The sequence below is a fragment of the Hyperolius riggenbachi genome, chromosome 6, assembly GCF_040937935.1.
Source record: "Hyperolius riggenbachi isolate aHypRig1 chromosome 6, aHypRig1.pri, whole genome shotgun sequence".
NCBI lineage: Eukaryota > Metazoa > Chordata > Amphibia > Anura > Hyperoliidae > Hyperolius > Hyperolius riggenbachi.
This window is the reverse complement of record NC_090651.1, coordinates 203,048,638-203,065,362: the sequence shown is the minus strand read 5'-3', so window position 1 is coordinate 203,065,362 and position 16,725 is coordinate 203,048,638. Positions and strand designations below refer to the sequence as shown.

General features: G+C 45.4%; 1 protein-coding gene across 6 annotated transcripts in view; it reads right to left on the bottom strand.

The window, feature by feature from the left end:
- The window catches only part of FAM118B (family with sequence similarity 118 member B), a 167,643-nt gene extending 154,304 nt beyond the window's left edge, over positions 1 to 13,339 (bottom strand). For 2 of the 6 annotated variants that reach the window (XR_011022084.1, XM_068240314.1), the window contains exon 1: positions 13,215 to 13,328. The gene's annotated coding sequence lies outside the window, so the exon portion shown is untranslated. Of the gene's footprint in view, positions 1 to 13,214 lie in introns of all 6 variants that reach the window. The other 4 variants (XM_068240307.1, XM_068240309.1, XM_068240312.1 and 1 more) reach the window with 3 other exon arrangements.
- Positions 13,340 to 16,725: the final 3,386 nt, after the last annotated feature.

Below are 16,725 nucleotides of genomic sequence, written 5' to 3'. Positions count from 1 at the left end.
TGCCATAAAATGCCTTTTAAACAACCAGCAAGCAAGAAAATACTCAAAATAATCTTGATAGTACTTTCTCACAAACTTTTGGGTACTTTCTCAACTATAAAGTGCTGTAAAATTATTATAAAGAGAAGATGAAAACTATTACCTAGGAGAAAACTCAGGAGAAAAATAAAGTTGCATATGGGCCAGTGTCTTATTTTCAGGGAAACACCGTAGCAGAAATCTGAATGGGGAATTTTTCCACATAACAGCTACAAACCAACCTTAGATTTTCCTTGGCCCAAACAACTGCCTGGAAATCTAAAGCACTTACAGGTGTCACCCAACATTGCTAACATTCCTAGTAGTGATCCATCCAATCTCTGTCCCCTGATGCCCATTGTTTTCTTTTAGAACATAGAAGTTCCTGCAGCATGAAGAGACTCTATTCTCTCCATATCTTGTCTGTATAGCAAGCATTCCCAAGCTGCTGCCTCAAATTATCTTCTGAGTGGAAAATATCATCATTTGCAATATACACACCATGTGAACATTTTTTTGCATAACTTTTTTTTTTTTGTTACCTGGCTTGCTGTGTGTACTGTATGTCACTAAGCACTATGGCTCAATACAGTGCTTTTAGCCACACTTTGGAATTGTTGGCAATAACAAAAGCTCTAGGCTAATTAAGCAGTAGGGTATTGTACCGTGTTAGCCATCAGTAAAAGCAAGAAGTTTTAAATCAGGATGATACCATTTATTGGCTAACTACAAATGAATAAGAATGAACAAGCTTTCGGCCTTGCAGCCTTCGTCAGGTTTACATCCTGTTAGTTTGCAAGCTGGTGGTACAGACAGCTTATATACATGCAACATCAAAAGGGAAAACAGATATTTTTTTCAAGCATAAATACATCATGAAGATGCCTTAATACAAACAGACCATCTAAATGGCTAATTAAAGTCTTTGTAGCAGAGCCAACAGAGTGATATGCTGAAATGGCAAATGCAAAACCTGCAGCATTTTTAGGAGAGATTTAATAGAGGAAAGTGATGGCCCAAAATAGTTTTCCTCTTGGTTCGGAATTGCCTGTTTGTAAGGTGCAAAATCACTCAGCATTTTTTGAGATTTTGCAATCGCAAGTGGGCATCCAGCCTTATGCTAGGTATACACTATGAGATTTTCTGGCAGATTTACTGTTAGATCGATTTTTTCCAACATGTCCGATCTAATTGCTGATCAATTTCCGATCGATTTTTCGATAGGAGTAAATGAAAAAAAAATAGGAAATCGATCAGAAAATTATCGGAAATCAGATTGGACATGTTCGAAATCATCTATCTGCCAGTAAATCTGCTAGAAAATCTCATATTGTGTACCTAGCATTACAGCTTCATTAGACTAATAAAAGCAGTTTAAACTGTCCAGACTCCTCCAACTGCCCCGTAATCTTTCATATGAGGTCTCGGTAGTCAGGCTGGGAGGAGACATCTACTAGCCTTTCATTGTGAACAGCTCTTACCTTACCCACACTATCTGTGCTGCTAAAAGGTACCCATACATCTAACAATGATGGTCAAATTCGACCAAGAGACAAATCTCTCTCTAATCGAATCTGATTAGAGAGAAATCTGTTGGCTGCCCATACACCCCAAGCCGATACACAATCAATTTCATGCTGAAATCAATCAGGAATTGCCCTGGTTGCCAAGTAAGGGCATGTGTGTGACATCACATGTCACACATGCGCCCACTTTACTAGGCAACCACGTGGCACGTGTATGGACAGCGGAAGGAGCACAGAGCAAGCGGAGGCCACAGACAGGTAATATATAGCATGCACTAGGCACCAGGGGGGGCATTTTACATTAAAGGGGATAGCACCGGGGGTTTCCTTGCGTTAGTCGCTCATCCAGATATCGCTCGCTGATACCGCTGCATACCCGGTCAATCAAGTTTGCCCTACATCTTGCAGCATGTCCGACCGCTTAATGTAACATTATCGATCAGGTATGCACTTGGCGGAACCGATTTTCATCCGATTATAATAGAATTGGATGGTCAATCGCCCATCAAGTTGCCTGATGTATGGCCACCTTAAGAGAGGTTAATTATATGTGACCAGCATTGCAATAGTACAGATCTGTAGACTTAACAGATCATGTCAAGTTCATCTCTCGTCATTGTGTGATAAAGCACTTGAGTTTATAAAAAGTTTTATTTTTTAAATCAAGGCAATATACAGTGGGATGCGAAAGTTTGGGCAACCTTGTTAATTGTTATAATTTTCCTGTATAAATCGTTGGTTGTTATGATTTAAAATGTCAGTTATATATATCATATAGGAGACACACACACAGTGATGTTTGAGAAGTGAAGTTTATTGGATTTACAGAAAGTGTGCATTAATTGTTTAAATAAAATTTAATTCAAGTTTGCTTTATCACACAATGATGAGAGATGAACTTGACATGATTAAGGTTGCCCAAACTTTTGCATCCCACTGTAGCTTCATATTGCAGGCAGATGAAAAATACACATTGCTTTTATAAAGTTTCAGTGCTGCGTATGAACAGTTACCATATTTTTCGGACTATAAGACGCTCCAGTTTATAAAATGCACTTGGGTTTAGAGGGCAAAAATCAGGGGGAAAAATATAGATATGCTAAACTTCTATAGTGCATGGGTGTCTTATGGACCTTTCCCCCAAAGATGTCTTTATCTGAACTACACTGCCCTGCTACACGCTGATACCACGCCCAGATGCACTGAACCCCGCTGCACTAAACCCCGACTACCTATCCACTGACGGCCCTGCAGTGAATAAGCATTGGCAGAGATAGGGTACCTAGGTCCTGCCCGTGGAGGTAATGTGAACATTACTAGTGGGTCTGATACATCTGAGGGTGGGACCTAAAAGTCCCATCTCTGCCAATGCCTATCCACTGCAGGGCCGGAAGCCAACCAAGGAGGAAGAAGTTGCCTGTCAATGTAGCCACTAGGGTCATGTAACTGAGGACGACTGTAGCAGGAATAGCCAGAAGATGGGACGTGGAGCATGCCAGTGCAGTGTTTAAACATGTTACACGGGACTGGCCTAAGACGGAGGACTCACACTGGCAGCATTAACAGAGAGAAGGTACAGAAGAGAGAAGATGGGGCTTGGAGCAAGCTGTGTCGGAGCAGGAGCAGATGGAGGACTTGCGCCAGCTGGACAGGTAACTACTTCTCCCACTGCGCTCTGCACTGGGGGATACCGGATTCGGAATATAAGACACAGTGACTTTCGCCTCACTTTTGGGGGAGAAAAAGTGCGTCTTATAACCCGAAAAATACGGTAATTTCTCTTATCAGTTGAAAAAAGTTGGCTCAGTCAAGTGTTTTGTGCTGGGTAAAGAGATGCAATCTACTGGCAATAAGGAGATATCCAATGCAGTGTGCTAGAAAAAAAACTTTCAATATATTTATTTTAAAAACTTAGGCTAGGTTTCCACTGCTGCAAATCCGGGCCAATTCCCCGCTCACGAATTCGGATGGGATTTGGCAGCCTATTGAAGTCAATAGGAAGCATACAAATTTGTGGGCGGGGAAAAATTTGACGGCCTGCAGCATATTCTCGCATCACCTGTCAGAATCCTATACCCGTGCATAGCGCGGCTACAGGGATTCGGCTGCGAGACGCTGGACAGCTGTGCCGGCATGACGTCTTGCAAGACGCATGCCGAGCACAGTGGAAACGCAGTCTTATAGAAATGTATCGCTGTAATGCACAAAACACTGTGCATTGCAAATTTACCATTATATATTGCACATTAAAAAAATGGAAAGCTAAACAAGTACTGCAAACACAATAATACTCTGTGCACAAAAAAAGCAATCACTAAATGAATCTGCCCTTTGCATGTAATTGTGTAATATCCTGTGATCTACTGTGTGGTTATGTCATTAGTGCATCTATAATCCAGCCTTTATGGAAGGGCAGGACAGTGACATTCCTTGCATGTCAAAGCAGATTGTTGGTTTAATGGCTGCCATTTATGTGTCTTTTTATAGTCAGGATAATGTAACATGCAGGTTGTGATCTCTTGTGTTTTGCACGACTTAAATGGTAATTTCATGAATTAATCCAAAGAGTTATGATAACCTATAAATACAAGGATTTAATTTGTCATTAGCCGAGTAGGGTCAGAACAGTGAAATAAGATGTACATACTGCCTCCTGTTTTCTTACTGTATGTCAGCCTGTCTGTTACCATGGCAAAGTGATCAACACATTCTACAATAAACCTTTTTTGTAAATGAACACTTGAGGGTCCACCAACAATGAAATTGACACTGAGTTGACCTACAAAAAGGATTAACTCACAATGTGGTGTACAACAACAATAATAACAACAACAACAACAACAACAACCTGTCCTTTGAGAGGGGGGCGTCAGAAGAACGACTAGAATACTTGCACCCCTATGCTAGGTACACACGATACAATTTTCTGACAGATTTACTGTCAGATCGATTACTGTATTTCTGACAGGTCTGACCTGAATTCCGATCGTTTTTGCAGATCGATTTTCCGTTCACTTCTATGGAAAATTCAATCGGTAAATCAGATCGGATCTGTTGTAAATAATTGATCTGACAGTAAATCTGTCAGAAAATTGTACCATGTTCACCTAGCATTAGAGCATGAAATATACTTTGGAAATGTGATACCTCTGCTTGCCATATGAAAACTTTCTTTTACATTTAAAAATGAAAGTATTTTCCATATCATAAGGTGTATGTTGTAGCTGCAGAGCTGCTACTATGGCAATTCAGGTTCTGTCTGGCACCACATTAAAATACAACAGCAGATTATTAATACCATCATCCCAGCACCCAGACACCTGTTAAGTACATGACCGCCACAAAGACAGGGCAGTTAGAAGCTAAGAAACAAAAATTACTATGAGTACTTTATGTATAACACTGAAATTCTGGAAATTTCACGTCCTGACTTTCAACTATTGAATCTAAACTAGAGATATGTTTAGTCCGCTGGTACATACCTCTGTGCACTGTCCATAGTCTTGTGAGCTCTGTTGATCCCCATAATCCTGGGGCAGAAAAGTTTGAATTTCAGGTAGACTTCAGGCAGACCTCTGGCATCTGCCATCCCACTCACGCTGTTTTACTATCCCATTCATGCCCCTCTTCGCCCTACTAAGCTCACTCCTAAGCGTCCTGAGCGAGCATTCTGATGCCAAACCTCTGACCTCGGAAGAACTTTCAAGGCCGACACCATATTCAATATGGGGTTACCAGATTTGAAAAGGAGCAGCAGCCTAACAGGACACCTGAGGGACATCAAAAGATACTGAATGAAGTCTGCAGGGGGAGAGTATTATGTACATGTTCATTTTACTATTTCTTTTCAGGTCAGGTGTCCTATAAGCGGGAAAGTGGTTGGGACACGGCCAAGCTGGTTCCTCCTCTACAAAGAGAGGAGGAGCCAGCTGTTAATAAAGTAGATGACCTCCCCCTTAAGTTTGCCAGCAACAAAGGGAGAAGCCTTTTTATCAACACGACAACCGACATACTGCAATTAATAGTGCTGATGAAGAAGGGGCTCCCAAAGATTTCAGAACAAAATAATTCCTCTCCCTGGCCTATATGCAATTAACTTTTTCACCTGAGTTTTCTCCTAGGAAATAATTTTTCATTTTCTATTATATTAACTTTCCAGCAATCAGCAATTGAACAGGTACCAAAAATTAGGTAACAGAGTACTATCAAAACGATTTTAACCTCTTGAGGACCGCAGTATTAAACCCCCCTAAAGACCAGGCCATTTTGCTTAAAAAGGGCCACTGCAGCTTTAAGGCCTTGCTGCAGGGCCGCACAACACAGCACATAAGTGATTCCCCCCTCCCCTTTTCTCTCCACCAACAGAGCTCTCTATTGGTGGGGGCTGATCTCTCCCCCAGTGTTTGTTTTTTTATAAATATTTTAAAATAAATTTCCTTATTTTTTTTTTATCTACAAAATCCCCCTCCCTCCCCCCGCCAGCCAATCACTGTGATCAGCTGTCATAGGCTTCAGCCTATGACAGCCGATCACCTCTGATGCCCTGGAGGGGGCAGCCATGTCATCGCAGCGCTGTACAAGGTAATTAGACGGCAGTTTTGCCGTCTAACAGTCTCCGAGCAGAGATCGCCTACCTAGTGGAGATACGTGCGCTGTCCTGCACAGCGAGCCCCAAGGACCTTACGCCAACCGGCGTTAGGTGGTTCTTTCTGAACTTTTACACACTGGGCCAACATGAATGTGATCTCCACAGACCTATACATATGTTAGCCAGATCAGAAGTGCTTTTTGGAATGCACCAAAATGAGGGGGGGGGGTGACTGGATTACACCATAAAGCTTTGTTGCTATGAGTGGCTTCTTTACCAGACATAGGGATTTGTCCAAAAAGCTCCTGGGCCCACTAGAGTTTGAACCAGAGCTTTTAAGGTGGAAAGGCTGGTAAATTAGTTCACCCCTTTAATTTACATCCCACACCCTTTATGCTGTAGGGACAGGGCTCTTGAAACAGATGGTGGGCTATGTGAACCCTCTGTTTGGGAGCCATGCCCTCTCTGCTTGTGGGCACAGGATTGTTGAGGGGAACAAATCACATGAAGCTGAACATATTCAGTACCATGGAAAGCTTCTTATGCTGGGGTAGCTGAATAAAGCCCGGTTTACTCTGCATGGATGAAAAACTAAAAACTTTTTTTTTCACCTGTAACCCTCCGTCCCATTAGCAAGTGCTTCTGTCATTCCAGATTTATCACAACCTTCCCAAAATGGCAGTCCATTCGGTGGAACAAGCCGTACAGATCCTTTCTAATTGAGCAATGTGAACGGATCCTAATGATTAACATAGGATCTGTTCACCTCTGTAAATGGTTTCTGAAACAGATAAATAGATAAAAAGGGTCAATGGGCCAGATTTATCAAGAGTGTCTGAGACAAAATATTGGTAGGTTTTGAGAAATCCATGCAGAACTGTCTCAGGCATCTTAAGAAATCATTAGATATTGCAGATTCCTTCTAAAACTGTTGTAAAATAGGAGAAGCTAGGAAGGTTTCTCAGACAGTGCAGTGTGTGAGGGGAATTGCTGTTGCTGAGGTAACCAACACACCTGCTGTATTGATAGCAGCAGGCTCTGAGGGGGAATTCAGCAGGGGGGAGGAGCACATTACAAATCATGTCTAGCCTGCACTTTGCAATCATGTCTAGCCTGCAGTTCTACACCTGTAAAACTGCTATCAAGAACTTCTTAATCTGCAGCAGTTGAGGCCCCATTCACACTTACAAAACGCAAAATGCTAACGCTTTTGCAAGCGTTTTGCTCTGGTGTTTTTTGGCGATTAACGCCATTCACACTTGGGGCAATTTCCCACGATCGGGATTAGCGCTTCTATAGCACTAAACGCGATCGCCGGGAAATCGCCTGAAAATGGTGCAGGATAAAAAAATTTTGGGCGATTAATCGCCCAAGTGAGAACAGGCCCATGGGTTTATTGCACTAGCGCTTTAAAAAGTGCTAGCGCTTGAGCGTTTTGCCAAAATCACCGATTTCGGCCGAGCTGCACATGCACATAAGAGCTTGGCTGGCCTGATTACCGGTCCAGATAGTGGCATAACAGAGGGGCTGAGGACGGCGAGGAACTCCATGGACCTCATGGGTCAGGAGGAAGCCCCAGGTAAGTATAAATACAGGATAACTGTTGATCGCAGGTTCACTTTAAAAGGCATTTTACAAGATGTGAACATTTAATCGAGAAAATAAGTGAATTTGATCAGGCCCACAAGCTGTTACAATACAGTGTAAATAATATGGTGTGTCACTGCTATGAAGTTCTGCCAGCTGTGTGGTGTGCAGGTTATTGCCCAATAATTCAACCAACATCTCCTGGAATCAATCACTGTAGGTAAAATTAAAAAACAGTCAGATTTATCCAACATACACTTTTCATACATGACAGAGTCAAGCGATATTCTATTTTTTAAACATTCACTGACAACCAAGCCACTGCTACTATAAAGACTGCCATTGCTGATATCCTTACAATCGCCTAAAAAAATAAAAACTTGGTTTCTGACTGATTACTATCTTCTATTTTAAGAGTAACAGACACAGAAGTTACAGCTACAGCTTGACAGCCTAACAAGTAGCATTCTCACTAATGGGTCAACAACGGCAGTCTTCATTTCTCTGTATAGGCAGAATTAATGTTGTGAGACATATGGTTGAAAGATAAATGAAAGATATCAAACCCATTTTATCCCCTTCCATGTAGTATGACAGCCATACTCTACACAGTCTATTTTATTGAACTGAACTCCCGATCAGATAAAAATCTTTGCAAGATGCTGCACACAAAGATGCTGTACACATTCAAAAGATCAGTATCTGCAAAAGATCTGTTCCTGCAAAAGATCCATTCCTGCAAAATGCGTTCATAGTCTATGAGATCTACAGATCCTCATACACACCTTGTTTAACAGACTTCATCTGCATATCTGACAATAATCTGCAGATCTGAAGATCCAACCTGGTGGATCTAATCTGCAGATGAATGTCTGTTAAACAAGGTGTGTATGAGGATCTGCAGATATCATAGACTATGAATGCATTTTGCAGGAACAGATCTTTTGCAGATACTGATCTTTTGAATGTGTACAGCATCTTTGTGTACATCATCTTGCAAAGATTTTTAGCTGATGGGGTGTTCAGCTCAATAGAATAGACTGTGTAGAGTATGGCTCTCATACTACATGGAAGGGGGTAAAATTGGTCTGATATCTTTCATTTATCTTTCAAGTGTGTACACACCATAAGGCTAGGTCCACACTAGACACAGTTGCAGGACGGACCCTGCAGTCCGGATCAGGGGAAGTACCCACCGTACTGCAAACTGATGAAAGTGCATCAGTTTTGCATCAGTTTCCGTTCAGGTTTTTCCCTGACAGAAAACGTCTCCATTATTAGGAAGGAGTGGGAGGATTTTTTTGGGCCAATCATAAAGCTCAGGCTATCCGTTTTAACATCCGTTTTTTGCCAGTGGAGCTGGAGATGCGTTTTCTCATTGCTTTCACTACCCCCTGCGTGTATCCGTGGTCCTGATCCGTTGCGTGAAAATGCAGCAGATCCGGACCTTCCGTTCAGGTTTTGAAAACGGATCCCCGCAAACCCAGACGGATCCGTTTTTTACTTGGGTGAGGCTGGCTGCTATTTTCAACATTAGTATCCGGGACTCCGTTTTTCATCAGGTTTGAAAAACGCAGCCATGGATACGTTTCCAGACCTAGTGTGGACCAGCTCTAAGAATTAACCACTGATAACTCAAATAAGCATTTAAAGGGAACCTAAATTGAGAAGGATAAGGATTTTTCCTTTTAAAGGGATACTGTAGGGGGGGTCGGGGGAAAATGAGTTGAACTTACCCGGGGCTTCTAATGGTCCCCCACAGACGTCATGTGCCCGTGCAGCCACTCACCGATGCCCCGGCCCCGCCTCCGGTTCACTTCTGGAATTTCAGACTTTAAAGTCTGAAAACCACTGCGCCTGTGTTGCCGTGTCCTCAATCCCGCTAATGTCACCAGGAGCATACTGTGCAGGCCCAGTATGGTCTGTGTCTGCGCAGTACGCTCCTGGTGACATCAGCAGCATTGAGGACATGGCAACGCAGGCGCAGTGGTTTTTAGACTTTAAAGTCTGAAATTCCAGAAGTGAACCGGAGGCAGGGCCGGAGCATCGGTGAGTGGCTGCGTGGGCACAGGATGTCTGCGGGGGACCATTAGAAGCCCTGGGTAAGTTCAACTCATTTTCCCCCGACCCCCCTACAGTATCCCTTTAAAATAAGAACAGTTGCCTGACTCTCCTGCTGATACGGTGTCTCTAATACTTTTAGCCACAGCCCCTCAACAAGCATGCAGATCAGGTGCTCTGACTGAAGTCAGACTGGATTAGCTGCATGCTTGTTTCAGGTGTGTGATTCAGCCACTACTGCAGCCAAAGAGATCAGCAGGACTGACAAGCAATTGGTATTGTTTAAAAGGAAACATCCATATCCTTCTCAGTTAAGGTTCCCATTAAAGGGGCTACAGTCAGAGCACCTGAGCTGCATGCTTGTTCAGGGGCTGTGGCTGAAAGTATTAGAGACACAGGAGAGTCAGGCAACTGGTATTATTCTAAAAGGAAAAATCCATATCCTTCTCAGTTTAGGTTCTCTTTAAGGACTAAAATTGCCAGTGTAGCTCTTTAGGATTGTGCAACCTATGGGTTTCACCCAACACAGAAAGAAGACTTGTAGCTGGCTACAGTACGTCCTTTAGGCAGCAAGATGTCACTGTGTACAAAATGTATTAGCGGCAAGTACTACTGCGCAGGCACAGAGGGTCACGCTCAATGCAGCCTAGTTCAAACTTCCAGAGTGTCAATGGCAGCTTTCAGAGCAGATAAACTGTACTTTGGGAACTTGTAATTTGTAAACAGACAATAATATTTGTGCACAAAAGCAAATATGATAACTGTATGGGTAACAAAAAGTAGGAAAACAAGTTTATACTGAATGGTATGTCCAAGTTTAATCCCGCTTTAAGCTGAATTTGTAAGAACACTGTGTTGCCCTGTGCCTCCAGTGTCCTCCTCTGTCCCCGTTATTCCAGTATCCCACTATGCTCCCCTCTGTGCCACCAGTGTCCCCTTGTGCCTCTAATGTACAGGTGTCGAACTCCAGGCCTGGATAGCCAGATCCATGCCAGTGTTTAGGATGGACTGAAAAAGAGAAGAATGTGTTTTACCTGGTGGACCACACCATTCCTGATTCAGACCCATCAATTAATTTGAGCTGTGTGAAAAATGTGTGAGGACCTCTGCCCTCGTAGGACCAGTTTGACATCCCTGCTCTAATGTCTTCCCCTGTCCTCATTGTGTCCTCTACTTGCTTACTCTTGTGTGCCTCCTTCTGTCCTTCTGTGACCCGTGTGCCTCCTCCTGTCCTTCTGTGACCCCTCTTGTCGCTCTCTCTCTCTGCTCCTCTTCCCTTATGCCTCCTTTGTCTTCTCTCTTGTGCCTTCTGTGCTTCCTCCTGTCTTTCTATGTCCTCTGTGTGCCCCCTCCAGTCTTTGTGTGTCCCCTTGAGCATGCCCCCCCATCTTCATCTATAACTCCTCTGGTCTCCCGATGTCCCCTGTTTGCCTACTTATGTCCCTCCCATGCCTTTTCCTCTCTCCTTGTGCCCTTCTTTGCAGCTTCCTGTCCCCTCTATGTGCACATGCGCGCACACACACCAACCCTTCCTTTACTCACCATTTGTGCCTCAACTTTTCTCATCTCTGGTACACTTTAAGTATGATAAATATTACAGTGTTAGTATAGTTTAGGGGACCCAGCAGGAGACATCATAGGGAAATTCTGCTAATGATTGGGTGAACAGCATGCTCTTGAATGGCTAGGTTTCAGATAGGTTGTAGTGTTGTCCGGATCATGAACGATTCGGATCTTTGATCCGAATCTCTTTTGTGAGTCGAATCATCCGGATCATCAAAATTAACGATTTGGTTCACAAAGGGGGTGGAGCCATGATCGGCACACCCCCCCTCAGCGGGCAGGGGGGTCCTGGAAGCAGAGCAGAGATGGATCACTCAGTTGGAGGGGAGCCAGCCTTGCAGGGACAGGTAGATGAGAGAAGGGACATGGGTGCCACTGCCAGATATGTGTAGAGCACACATACTGGCTGTAATGTGCTGCTCATTTTAGGCTGTCTGTTCCGAAGTTGTGCATAGTGAACAAATGGGAAACGTTTGGCTCAGAAGCACAGCTCAGTAACTTTGCAGACAGCGTGCTGGGCTAGAATGACAGGACAGGCACTGTGATTGCAGTGCAATATGATCCTCCTGCACTCTGCTCTAAACAGCTGCACTTCACTTCTCCCTACATTTATGATGAGTGTTCGAGGTGAGAAAAGGACACATTGGGGAATGCTTTCTTTCACTGTGAGACGTTTGCAGTCAAAGTATACAGATGAACATATAGGTGAAATATATTTAAAGAGAACCCAAGGCGGGATTTAATTATGTTACTGGGGCACAGAGGCTGGTTGTGCACACTAACACCAGCCTCCGTTGCCCCATGGTGTGCCTCCAGGACCCCCCTGCGCGCCGCTAGACCCCCGCAGTGCTGGCGACACGCAGCGTGTCGCCAGCACAATGTTTACCTATGCGCTGTCAGTCAGCGCCGCTCCCCCGCCTCCTCCGCATCGGCGCTACCCGCCCGTGTCACTTCCCTCCTATCAGCGGGAGGGAAGGGACACGGGCGGGTAGCGCCGATGCGGAGGAGCGGTGCTGACAGACAGCGCATAGGTAAACATTGTGCTGGGGACATGCTGCGTGTCAACAGCACTACGGGGGGTATAGCAGCGCGCAGGGGGGTCCTGGAGGCACACGATGGGGCAACGGAGGCTGGTCTTAGTGTGCACAACCAGCCTCTGTGCCCCAGTAACATAATTAAATCCCACCTCGGGTTCTCTTTAAAGCATATGATTGCAACATGTGGGTAATGTGTGCAAAAAACATTTCTGCTCTCTGCTCACCCCTCTTCGTCCACCTCCTCCCTTCTCTGTCCACCCTCCTCCCCTGTTCTGTGCACTGAAAGTCCTGTCCTGCTAGTCATTTCACCCCCAAATGCTTCCCTAGTAAAATGATTCGAGATTCGGATCAAAGATCCGGATCTTTTCAATGATCCGATTCGAATCATTCGAATCATTGAAAAGATCCGGACTTCCCATCAAACCACGCCCACACAATTCGGCCAATCAGAGCATTTAGTGCTGGAGGGTGCTGTGATTGGAGAACTGTTCTCTATGAAGTTCCTGCTGGGTCTCCTAAACTAGACTAGGTACAGTCTCCTTGGGTACACTTTGTAAGATATTGTATAGTGTGTGCGTGGTGTTATACTGCTCAGAATGGTATATGCTGATGCTGTACATTATTCTCTGGTGCAGTGTAATCTGTACATCACAGTAGTTATGTGGTGTTCAGTATAGCATATAAGATGTGCAGTGTATGCACTGTATGATCTGGACAGTCTTGTATCTGCTGTAGTGTGTGTGACACCGGGTACAGTGCATAGTCGCTGTACACGGTTTGTAGGGTGACTGAGTATATCGCACACATGGCATGCTGAACAGCGCATCCAGTTACCTGTCAGGCGATGACACACCGGCTCTCTCCTCACAGCTGCACCAACTACGGCAGCCGCGCGAGACACACTTCTTGAACTTCGCCTGGCTGGACTGCAGAGCTCTGCTGCCATCTGTTGCAAGTTCAACGTTTCAATATTCACATTGCACCCTCTTTTAGATCAAGTAACATAACAAGTCACTGACCATGCTAACTCCATCCTGTGTCTGTCGGAGAGAACAATGGGGGGGGGGGGGGGGGGAGTCTGGGATCACTACAAGCTGAGCTAAGGTGACAGGAGATGGAAGGAGGCAGGAGTGTAATGTGTGTTTTTGTGTCTGTTTTTATCTCAGTAGTAGACAGTGTTGCCAACTCATCCCTTTAATTACTGACACATTAAGTTATACAGGTTCTGGGGCTATTTGCTCATAATGAGTGCCTTAACTGCATCTACCTGGCCACAAAACCTGTATAATTCATATGTGTCAGTAATTAAAGGGATGAGTTGGCAACACTGGTAGTAGAGCGTTGCTGCAGGGAGCTTCTTTTCTTCACCTATGGACCACACTGACACGGAAATAAATCAAAGATAGCTATATTGGCATGACAAAGATTCGTACAGGCATTGCCAAAGCGTGGGGTAGGGGGGACAGTGGGCTAGCAGTTCAGTTCCTATAGGGCCCGTTCTCACCTGAGCGGGAATCGCGCGATTCCCGCTCACGGCAAACCGCTAGCGGTTCTGCAAGAACCGCTACCCAATGTAGCGAGTGCTAGTGTTCTCACTCCCGCGGTTGCGGTTAGCAATAACCGCAACCGTGCTGCATGCAGCGGTTTGCCGGCGCCGAGCGTTCCGCGATTAGCAATCGTGATTAGCGTGCAAAGCATGCTAATCGCGATCGCTCCAAAACCGCCGCAGTGTCCAGTGATTTTTCCACGCTAATCGCGGGAAAATCACTCCCGCAAAACGCCGGCGGTAATCGCTGACGTTCTGCGATTGTAAGTGTGAACGGGCCCTTATGCTCATCTCAGTCTGTGACATGCTGTGAACTAGTGTGCAGCGATTATCACTGTGGATTCCTCTTCTCCAAGTAGAATGTAGAGTTTTCTATCATCCTCTAATGTGTGAAAGTGAAATAGTTCCATAAATTTCCTAAAGGGATGCCTAAAGGAATACTTAAGTCTAAAATAAAAAATGATATTTACTCACCCGGGGCATCCCTCAGCCCCCCGAAGCTGGATGGTGCCCTCGCAGCCCCGCTCCGATCGTCCTGTCCCCGCCAGCGGCTACTTCCGGGTTCGGCGACAGCCGGCGACAGGCTGGGAACGTGGCTGATTTTCCGCGTTCCCAGCCGCTATATCACCCTTTATGCAGCCATCCTGTGCTCTCACAGTCTCGATCTGATCCTCCTGTCCCCGCTACATTCACTTTCGGCGATAGGTCCAACAGGCCTGGCCACGCGTCTGCTTTTACACTTTCCAGTCCGCAATAGTAGTATGAAGGGCACTATTGCGGACAGGAACGCGTAGAAGCAGACGCGTGACTGGGCCTGTCACCGAAAACAGAAGTAGCTGGTGGCGGTGACAGGAGGATCCCATCGAGATTGCGAGGGCACAGGATGGCTGCTGGGGGCTGGTAGAAGCCGCAGGTGAGTAAAACTCTTTTTTTTTTTTTTTTTTGTATGGCTTACGTGTTCCTTTAAAGGACACCTTAGCGCTCTTGACAATTTAAAAATGGGGGGAGCAGGCACGTGTAGGATGCTCTCCTCATGCCGACCGGTCCCCTCATTGTCATCCATGCCCCTCCGTTACGTTTTAATAGTACCCTGAAGCTGCTTCCTAGTCGGGAGGGTTGGTGATCAGTGCACAGTTCCCAGCAATGCGTGTCCTTGATCGCGCGGCCAGGAGTGCATGTGCATGATGTCACAAATTTGTAGTGCGCATGGGCAGAGCACTCCTGGCCACAGGCGCACGATCAAGGACACGTGTCGCCAGGCAGTGCCTGTGCACTGCTCACCAACCAGGATGTAGCTTCAGGGGTGGCTATTAAATCGTAACGGGGGAAACAGTCGGAATGAGGAGAGCAGGGGGCAGAGCAACAGGAAATAAATAACTTTATTGATAGACTGTGACTTGTTCACACAGAAGTAGCTAGCTAGCAAGGAAGACTTGAAGCATGCCAGCCAGCTATAACTGTAGTTAACTTTCTTTCATGGCAGCCGCATCAGTTGCGCTGTATGCTTTGTTTAAAGTGTACCCAGAGATGAAAAAAAGGTTTTATGCATACCTGGGGCTTCCTCCAGCCTCATGCGCACGGATCGCTCCCACGCTGCTGTCCTCCGCTGTCAGCAGCTCCGCTACCAGGTCCTGTAACTTCCTCCAGTTGCGGCCAGTCTGCGCAAGAAGAAGTGTGTTCTCTACATGTCTCTCTGGTGGTCACCATCTTTCGTTTCCTTTAATAATTTTGAGTTCTGTTTGAGATGTTTTACCATGACCAGACATCCCACTTTAATCAGGATACATCCCGGATTTGGGTTCCCCTGTCCCGGACTCTGAATGGCCGCATTCCCCACCTCATACACCCTCCGATACACCTCCCAAGTCTGCCCAGCCAGAGTCGCATACAGCATGCGCAGTGCTCTCTCACTTCACAGTTGGGAAGCCAGGCACGTGCGCAGTGCGGGACATGTGACATCATTGCGTCGGTACGTGTAAGAACAGGGGATGCGGGAAGCTTGTACAGAGAGCTGAGCGGTGCACGTACAATGCAGAGGTAACGTTACCGGGAGACGGGAAAACAGACCAGGGTGATGAGGAAGTGGCTGCATGCTACACACACACAGAACCACCTCTTTTGCTTTTTGTTTGGCGCTCTGTTGGGGAATGCAAGTGATCTATCCTGGAGTTGAGTGCTGGGAAACTCAGGTGTTGTCGTATTATACATCAGCCCAGGGTCATGCAGTAAAGACTCAATTAGAGGGGCGACATGCATTGCATGGGCAGTGTCACCCTCCTCCCCATTCAGTGTCACCTTCCTCTTCATCTAGTTTAACCTTTCTCCCCACCTAGATTAGTCCAAGTGCATAATACATTTTTTTTTTGTCTCACGAGTCTACTTACAAGGTGAGAGCAGTAACTCTTACCATACTTAAAGAAAGTTCTTGGTGAAAATCTTTTTCTATGGCCACCTCCTACATGTGTGTCTGATACCATCTGATACGCTTCCCAGATTTTTTTTAGTTTTGGTGCAGGGTGGGCGGATGTTATGATCATGTCTGCAGCATGTACTGCAGGCTGCAGTTTTACTGAAGACAAGCAGTTTTTGATGTCATTACATGCATTTGCTTGCATAGTTTGGGTTGCACTCAAACTAGTTGCTGATTCCATCTGTAGTGGCTCTGCAGTTCTGGCCAGCTCAGGATTGAATAATTACCATTCACCTGTGTGGGAATCTGCATGTCTGCTCCCATTGGATGACCTCAGTATAAAGATCTGCTTCCTGCAGGGCTCCTCGGGCTATCATAGTTTCAGATCA